The 9,829-nt window shown below is 45.0% G+C and overlaps 1 non-coding gene across 1 annotated transcript; it reads right to left on the bottom strand.

Moving 5' to 3' along the window:
* Positions 1–4,965: 4,965 nt before the first annotated feature.
* TRNAP-GGG lies at positions 4,966–5,037 on the bottom strand. The gene has a single exon. It is a non-coding gene; the product is annotated as a tRNA-Pro (tRNA).
* Between the last annotated feature and the right edge of the window lie 4,792 nt (positions 5,038–9,829).

Below are 9,829 nucleotides of genomic sequence, written 5' to 3'. Positions count from 1 at the left end.
GGAGAAAATATTGATTACTTTGCAAAATTTACAAGACATTTTTTATATTCCACTATTTCTCCAGATCAATCACAGATTGTAATTGGAGTGTTATCTTGTCACCATTGCTTGGATACATTTCAGTTGTTGCAGCCTGAGGCCGTTGACATGTTGCTAGGCAGGGTATGGTCTATCACCTCTATTCTAAGCCCTAATCTATCCATGCCTATTTATTGCAACTTGCTAGTAGAGAGTTGGTCCAGAAGTTAGTTGATGCTTTTTTGAAGATTGGGGTTGTTCAATTGCTTTGAAGAAGGTAGTTCTAAGACAACTCCTGAAGAAACTCTCCTAAGACCCAGCCAGTCTTATTAGTCAGTCATAAATATCCTCATGGCCATGTGTACAGCTCCAGACTTACTCAGATAAAATGCATTTATTTTTGTTGTACCCAGGGATCGTTTCGTAGAAAAAGAGCTAGGGGAACTCATTAGCATAACTCATTAGCATGTGCAAGGAAGCCCTGCGAAGGCCCTCCCTGGCCCCAGGCAGGCAGGGGTGGGGAGAGGCAGGGAGGAAGCAACTTACCCTCCCTCTTCTCCTGCCTCCTCCTGGCTGAATGAGGGCCGGAAGCGGGGCAGCCAGAAGCAGGGGGCGGGGCTTCGTCATGTGCCCCGCTCCCCTGTACCTCACCCAGGGGAACTGCGATCCCCCAAGAAATGACCTCTGGTTGTACCGCAAGAACTTTTCTAGAAGCAGCACAAAATACTTTTAATAAATGAAAATGGGCTGGACACCAAGATTCTGTTTTATTTAGGGAAGTGCTTGCAGGTATAATTGAGCTGAAAACATACAAAAAAACCCCCAAACCCTTAGTATTTTTTCAGATCTATTCAGTTCCCACAAATATATCAAGGATTTTTTCAAGATATTGGAAAAACAGGTCCCAAAAATTCTTGAAATCTGGGATTAATGAGACCATCTGGAGCCAGTATTTGCAGGCACCCAAGATGGTTTTGCCTTTTCGCCTCCCTTTTCTCCCCCTGTGTTTCTGTATCTCCCAGAACTTGGTATCAGTTTGCCAGGCTGTTTTAGGTAAGATCCTTTCACTTTCAAGAGCCAGTTTAGTGTAGTCATTAAGAATGTGGACTCTATTCTGGGAGAACTGGGTTTGATTCCCCACTCCTCCACATGCAGCTGCTAGTGTGAGCTTGGGTCGGTCATAAGTTCTTTCAGAGCTGTTCTCTCAAGAGCAGTTTCTGTCAAGAGCTCTCTCAGCCCCACCTACCTCACAGGGTGTCTGTTGTGGGGAGGGGAAGAGAAGGAGATTGTAAGATGCTTTAAGACTCCTTTGGGTAGTGAAGGGTGGGGTATAAATCCAATCTCTTCTCTTCTTGTTTTTCAAAAGGTTGTTCTTTCAGTTTTTACTGGAATCAACTTATATTAAGAAAGGTCATATTACTATTATGTATAAGATATTAATGACCATAGATAGAGAGAATCCACCAACTTAAGTCAAAAACATGGCACCAAGATCTTGTGAAAAAATTAACAGAATGGCAGTGGGACTGTCAGGTTCAGCAGCAAGTAAATCTCCACACACGTTTCCAAGAAAGTGTTATGCTTTATTAGATTACAAAACTGGTACCATATCCACAGGATTATTGTTGGGAATAACCAAGGGGCGGAAACATCCCTACATATAGCAGGATGAGGCAAATGGCTAAGCAAATGAAGAGCGCGCGGGCGGGAATTCTCCCGGTGGGAGGATACATAATAAGCGGGAGAGTCTCAGTGCCTCATGAGAGCCAAAAGATTCACACCAGCGGTGGAATGCAAGCCCTCCCCCCTTCACAAGGCCAGAATGTGTCTGGCAGCACTGGTTCTCACAGTCTCCCTATCACTGTTTACGGCAAGCGGCAGAGCAGTGAGCAAGCCAGGATCAGAGAAGGGAACAAGCAAAACATGGCAGCTAGCTGACAAGGACTCCATTTTTCAGGCCCCAGTTGTTAAATCTAATAATCTTATTCTAAAGACTCAAGCATATAAATGTCGGGTGAGATGGTACCTGACTCCATCAAGGTTAAATTGCATGAGGCCATCTAATTCTGCTAAATGTTGGAAACATTGTAGGGAGGTGGGAACATTTTGGGATTACTGGTGGGCATGAAGCATGGTGGAATCCTGCTGGCATATTCTTGCTCAGATTTGTGAGATTATTTCATGTGACATTCCATTCATGGCAGAAGTCCTACTGCTCAATCTTTGGAGTGATAATACTATATCTAAGGAAAAATAGGAATTAATTGCAATTTTATGTACAGCATCTTAAGCAGTATTGGCTAGAACTTGGAATATACCAAAGCAAAGAACTTGGAAGAGAAGAAGAGATTGGATTTATACTCCACCCTTCACTTGGAGTCTCAGAGTGGCTTACAAACTCCTTTCTCTTCCCCTCCCCACAACAGACACCCTGTGAGGTAGGTGAGGCTGAGAGAGCTCTTTCCAGAACTGTCCTTGAGATAACAACTCTGACAGAACTATGACTTGCCCAAGGTCATCCAGCAGCTGCAAGTGGAGGAGTGTGCCATCAAACCCAGTTCTCCCAGATTAGAGTCCATACACTTAACCACTACACCAAACTGGCTCTCAACCCATGACTGGCTTATTAAAGTATGTGATTTATGTGTGCATGATAAAATTTCTATGTTAATACATGAAGAAGAAAATGACTCTTATACATCAGATTTTGAAGTGTTATGGTTTCCAATTCTTAGCTTTATTTGTAGTCACAAAGATGTTAAGTGGCTCTCTAATTGGACCAAAGTAATATCCATTTTTAAAACCTTGTTTGTAGGAGATATCAGATATATAATGTGTTATATGATTTGTTCATTTATTTTTGTAAATGTACTAGATTAGGTTTTTTTAAAGGCTGTTCTTTGCTGGAGTTGGTTTGTGTCAGGTTTGCAGGTTTTAGTGAATTGTATTTTACATTGAGATTCTCATGTCTTACATAGGTTGAGATTCATGAGTTTTATGTAGTTTGAGATTCTCCTGTTTTACATAGTTTCAGATTTTGGGTATTACATAGTTTCAAATCCTCAGGTATTATATAGTTTCAGATTCTCTAGTTTTACAACAGTTGGTCTTAGCAATAGCTTCAATAGTATCCTAAGAGGGGAGATTCTCAGGTTTTACACTTTTTAGCAAGTGAGGAGTTCCTCCATAGGAAACAGTGGAGGACAGCTGGGGTACCTTGTTTAGGGGCCCATAGAATTGGACCTCTTGGGGGTTACTTAAAGGACTGGCACCAGCAACTCCCCTGCAATTTTGGTGCTGGTACCTTTAAAAACACCCCCTGATGCCCCAGAAAGTTTCCCCATAGGGAATAATGGACCCCAAAGAATCAGAAACTGGTTGGGAGGGGACAGATCTGACTACCATACCAGTATTTGGAAGCCAAGAAACTGGGAATACTGATATTTTTTGGCTCCAATATATCGGAATCTGAAAAACACTGCCTTTTTTCCTGCACATTGTTAGAGAATAAGCCTGCTATTTGGTTTATGGACTACTTATTGCTACACACAATGGACTGTGCACATACACATAGGCTCAGAACGCTGTGCACTTTAGGTCACCCGTTGTGATGCCACATATAGAAGGTGCCTGCACATACCTTACATGTAAATAAGGCTTCAGCTACACAGTTGCCCAGCCTGGTGAAGAAGCACACACCTCCATTATTGTGAGCAATGAGAAACAACAACCTTGAGAAGAGACAGCCCCCATTGCAGAACTGTTTGTGGTCACATACCACCCATCACTGTTTTGTTCCTGAGAAGGCATTTCCTGCCAAATGGTCATTTGGTTATCAATGGAATGGCCAGCTTCATCAGCACTACAATGGAGCATCCTGACGCCTAGGTTTCACACCTGTCCAGATGCCATACTCTGAGTAAGGTTTTAGGTTACAATATTGGCCACCCCTCTCAGGTAACCTCCCCTTCCCACATGCAACCAATAGGATTGTTTTTGGGATGGACTAACAGGTAGGTGGGTCAAGAGGTTGGCACAGTTACATTTCTTGGCCCCCCCCCCCCCGATTAAAGGAGAGAACCAGTCACATGGCCCTCTCTCTCTCCTACCTGATCAGCTAGCAATCCCCGCTACAACCCCTGTCTGCTTTTACTCCTCTTGAGTCCCACTTGCTATCCCCAACCCTTGTCTCTATTTTGATCTATTGATCTGCAGTCAATAGACCCCCACACAGTCCGGCTAGTTCTGGTAGTGTGGATCCTTTTTATTTTCCATTTCTTCCCATCCATTCTTCATTGGAACAACCAAGCTGCAAGACAGATAAGTATCGCCCACCATCACCCCTACCTGCTAATGCAACCGTGCTTATTTCCTACTGTAATTATTAGAAACTTGATTGAATGTGTGAGTGCATCAGTATTGTTTGCATGAGATATATCTTTAAGAAAAAGACATCTATTTTAACCACAACAGCCTCGAATCCTTTACTGGTAACCCTTGGTGGGAACAGGACCTTGGTATAAATTGGCAAGAACCCATTTATAAATTGCCAATTGCTGTAAATAAAGCAATTCGGCTAACAACATCCCTAGATTTTATTAGCAGCCAAGCCTTTTGCTAACATTAAAGAAACTTCCATTAGTCAACATGTCTCTTCAATCAGCAAACAGCTCCCTATATAAGATGAAGGCTGCACTGTTAGTTAGCAGAGTGAAGTTAATAGGATCCCACCCAGTATTTTCATAAGTGTATACAAAACAGTGTACATTTTGAGAGGGGCAATATAGCATCCTCTGCAGCAATGCAAAGGATACACACATGAAACTGCCTTATACTGAATCAGATCACTGGTCCATCAGGGTCAGTATTTTCTGCTCAGACTGGCAGCCGCTCTCCAGGGTCTCAGACAGAGGTCTTTCACATCACCTGCTGTCTGGTCTTTTTAGCTGGAGATGCCAGGAATCAAACCTAGGACCTTCTGCATCCCAAGCAGAGGCTCTACCACTGAGCCACAGCCCCTCCCCAAGAGCACTGGGCAGAAATCACATAATGTCAACACCCACCACGGGCCTTTGCAATGCTTTGTTTTAATTAAACAGTTAGATTCCCCTGGTCTGCACCAGTTCTAAGAGCTGCTAGGCACCAGCAGAGGCGCAACACTGGCCCACCCCATCCCCCTGGTGGGGGAGGGCCAGGTGATGCCTGCCGCAGCTGAGGCAATCCACAGGAAGGGCCCGGCTCATGTCCAGAGTTGCCGCCACACACACCCAGGCAAAGGGGTCAGCACCTCTTCCAGCTGCAGCACACGCCCATCCCCACTTCGCACCCCAGCCTGACCGGCCCAGCCCTCAGAGCCAATCCTTATCCCAAAGTTATGGCTCCAGCTTGCCGACTTCCCTTACTTACCTTGTTCCAACATGCCAGAGGCTGTTCACCTTGGAGACCTGCTGCAGATATGGGTACGGCCCGACATGAGGTTTACACCCTCTCCCTTGGATTTTCAAGGGCTAACGAGAGCTCACCGGAACCACGATGCTTTCTGCTCATGTAGTGCAATTGCTTGGGACAGAAAAGTATCTTTGCTCAAACCTAACTAGAAGGCCCAAATATACCAAAGCAGCACTGCAGATCAGAAATCCTTTAATCGACTTCCACAGCAGTAGTTTGGCCCTGTCGAAAGCATTCACCTACATGGCCACCTACCACATTGTTATGGCCAGTAGCTTAATTTTCTTTGAAACTGAGCCCTGATTAAGAAGTTGACCATATCCATCCAATATTTGTTCCACATAGGTATTTGAGGAAGACCTTTGGTCTATGCATTCAGCATTCCAGAGATCCATAAGTCACAGACATCACCCATGCCGTGATGCCTTTCCTGTCTATAGAACAAAAGTAGGGCTGCCTGTGCATTGCATGGATGGCACAATCCATAATTGGGAAGGCATATGATGCTTCAGAGTTTGCATGGCATTCAGCCAGTAGAGAAACAGTGGCACGTACACTCCTATCCCAACATCCTATTAAGGCAACTGTCAAAACTGTTTAAGAAATCTGACATCCATCTGTCCAAACTTGTTATATATATGAGGCTAACCAACAGAGTGACACAATTTCCACCCAGGTTTTTTTTTCTTTTTTGACTGTTCAGATGAATGCCACAATCAATTCACACCCCCATATGTTGGTGAGGATTTCCCTACAACCTCACCAGCACCTTCTACTCCTGTCCCTTGCAAGAAGGGTGTTTTTGTAGCCAAGGATGCTGCCACTCAGCAAGCAGGGGTTGCAAGTTGATGTTAGAGCACATATCTTGCATGCCAAAATCCTAGATTCAGTCCCAGGCTTTTCCAGCAAAGGGTTTGAGGAAGTCTGAGGAAAAGGCTTTTCTCTACCTGAGACCCTGAAGTGCTGCTGCCAGTTAGGACAGCGAATGGGTTGGATCCCAGGATCCATTAGCCAGGGTCACAAGACCTGACTGGCAAACTAGCCACAGAGGTTGGAATGCCACAGTAGAGAAAGGGATGGGGGGAAAATGTCCCCTTTCTTCCTCTTCCATTAGCAGAGCTATGCTTATGAAAGATGCAAGAGGAAGCAATTTTGCCCCCTTCCCCACTGCAGCCTCCTGACCAGCAGCATGGCTATTTCTCCATGCATGACCCCAGGAATAACCTTTGCTTGCTGGGAGGAGGGGAAAGAAGAAAATACCAGGGAACTTCACACAGTCCTTGTGTTTTATCCAATCCAACCAAATATTCATCTTTACCCTGCTTTTCCTCCAAGGAGCTGTGGGTGGTGTACATGATCCTCTCCCCCCCCCCTTCTCTTTTACCTTCACAACTATGCTGTGAGATAGGTTGAGAGAGAGAAAGAGAGAGAGAGAGAGACTAGCCCCAAGTCACTCCATGGACTTCCAGGGCAGAGTGGGGATTTGAATCGAGGTCTTTCAGATCCTAGTCCAACATCCTCCCCACTGCAACACATGGGTTTGTTCATTACTGAGTTAGGCAACCAGTCCAGTTTGGTATCTTCACTGAACGTTCAAAAAAATAGAAAACTGAAAAGGGATGATCATGTGATTTGCCTTCAAGCTTATTTCTCCCGGTCTACAGAAAGTGACAACAGAAAGCACACTTTCCACCCTTGCCCAGCGGGCAGCCCTTCCGGACGTCAGGCCTTAGAAACATTTAATTGCCATAATTAAGGGAATCGCATCCTGAGCCCTCCCTTCCCGCTGTGCTTCATACCTTCAGGACCTTTCTCATTAAAAAAAAAAGTCACAGTAAAGTCCTGGGTAAATCGATAGGCTGTTTTTATGATGGTTGATTGGAAGAATGTGGACGAGGCCCACAATTAACACCAATGCATGCCTAATGCAGTTTGTGCACACACCCATAATAAATGACCATAGAAGGGCACATGCTATGCTGAAAATGTGGGTGTTATGGGTGTGAACGTGTGCACAACACTGGAATTTGCAGGACGACTTGCATTCGCCCACTGCTCATAAGGCACTGGCCGCAGTCCTACAGATTGACACCATGAGAACATGGCTTTGCTCCTTGCGGTGTTTGCCTTTCATTTCTTTGCCGGCTTGGCTGCTTTGCCATGCATTTATTTCCACACTAAAGCCAGTTTGGTGTGGCAAGTGATGCCAGTGACTCTTCAGACAAAGCTGTGGTGTGAGTGTCAGTATTCCCTCTTTGTCAGTCAAAGCCAGGGGCAGGTGTGCTGCACTTCAGATTGTCCAGCAGCAGAATTTACAGTTCAAATGGGCATAAGTGAATGTTAAATCACTATATAAATTACTGTAGTGAACCCTAACTGTGTGCCCATGAGTGCCATAGGAAACACTGGTGTATTTCCTGATGCCTACTTCCTTTTTTCTCAAAGCAAAGATCCAATCCTGGCTTTCCTCAGTCTTATTGGACAAGGAGATTGTTCAAAAGAGCCCAGGAAGCATCACCTTTGTGTCTCCAGGAGGAACCTTTAAGACACAGCTGTCTCCATCACTGCAGGATGCTTTACTTGGAGTCTCACACCATTCTGTGATTGGCCCCAGTCCCCCATGGCAGCCATTGTATGGTTAGCTATGCCTCCCCATTTTGGAGAGGCCATTTTGTGGTTGCACCTGCGACTTGTTTTCAGTGAAACTGAAGGTCTGCATGTATACATTAACAGTAGAAAACTTGTGGTTTTGCATGGTGGGTAAGGGTGTCTGTCAACAGTAGGAACTCCTTCGTCTTGCCAGACAAAATTGCAGGAAGTTAAAATGGCTTCCACAAGAAGCAGAGTCAAACCCAAAATGGCTGCTTCAGGAGGCAAAAAAAGAAGCTGCCTTTCCAGTGTTCTGTTGTCTACTGGCTCCATACAATTGCCTCACTCAGACTCTTTCTTTTAGTAGTTAAAGGGATTGCCCCTTTGTCCTTGAAAGGATCCCTAAGGAGAGGACAATGACATACTCTAGCGTAGTGCTCATCCTTGGAGTCCAGTTCTCCTCTTCTCCCCTCTCTTCCATGATCCCTCAGTAGCAAAGGAACAGCCTCACCACTGCCAATAGGATTGTTAAGCCTACTTGAATCAGACATTGGTAGTGGTGGAAAGTGCCATCAAGTCACAACCCATTTATGGTGAGTCCATAGGGTTTTCAAGGAAAGAGATGTCCATTGGTGGTTTGCCATTGCCTGCCTCTGCATAGCAATCCTGGGCTTCCTTGGCGGTCTTCCTTGGTAGTCTCCAAGCCACCCCTGCTTTGCTTCCAAGATGTGATGAGATTGGGCTATCCTGGGTCACCCAGGTCAGGACTATAAGACAAAATTTAAATTGTTTTTTGAGATCAGAAGGCCAAAGCCCGCAGGGGCATGAGAACATAATGCACTTGTGTTGAATAAGCGGTTGCCTCTTCCACACATCTCTTACCCTGGCCCTTTACATTTCTAAAGACTTAGTGGAAGCCACTCCTTGAAAGGAAGTGAGTTTTAGGCTACATCCAGACATCGCCACTTCACCCTGTCCATAACAGGTACCAACTCAAGTTGTTCTTGAGCACTTTACATCCCCTCAAGAGCATTAAATTATGGCTCTGGATCCCTGCTTGTGGGATCTGCCAGTGTTAGGGTATCACAAACAAGTGAAGCCTTGAAATGTGCTTTGCATGGGCAGGACCGTAGAAATACGAGAACAATCTTTTTTCCAGTTCGTTTTCATTTTTCATTTCATTTCGAAATATCCTTTGGGCAACCTGAAACTGCTCCTTTGAGATATAATGAAAATAAGTTTTTATCTTTTTTTTAATGTGTGCATGTGAGTTTGTGCTCACCTGGGAGTCATGGTGACCTCTGGTGACTGACCCCTACCGGGGGCCTGGAAGATATTCAGAGAGGTGGCTGAATAAAGCCAGGCCCTGCCTTCTGATTGCTAGTATTTCAAGGAGGTCTCCTGTCCAGGTACTTGCCAGAGTTGACCCTGCTTAGCTTCCGAGATCTGATGAGATCCAGCTTGCCTGGGCTATCCAGGTCAGGGCTATAATGAGTTTTTATCTTGAGCTGTTCTACCAAAGTGGAAGTCTGCTTGGAACACCCCTGTTCATTTAAAGGGAATGACTTTTGCAGCAAGAGATGACCAGGGCTCATTTGGATGAGAATTTGGAGATCTGTGGTCAAAACTCCCATTTCTTTTCATTTTCATTGCCAGAAGCTGGAATGAAGCCATTTGGATTAGGAAGGTAGTGCCTGAAGGGAAGAGATATTAACCCTTTCCTCCCTGGGCATTTTGTTTAATGATGAAAATGCCACTCAGCACTGAGATGCTG

Source organism: Gekko japonicus, unplaced genomic scaffold, assembly GCF_001447785.1.
Source record: "Gekko japonicus isolate JY-2015 unplaced genomic scaffold, Gekko_japonicus_V1.1 scaffold2180, whole genome shotgun sequence".
In the NCBI taxonomy this organism is placed as follows: domain Eukaryota; kingdom Metazoa; phylum Chordata; class Lepidosauria; order Squamata; family Gekkonidae; genus Gekko; species Gekko japonicus.
This window is presented reverse-complemented; position numbering and strand designations above follow the sequence as displayed.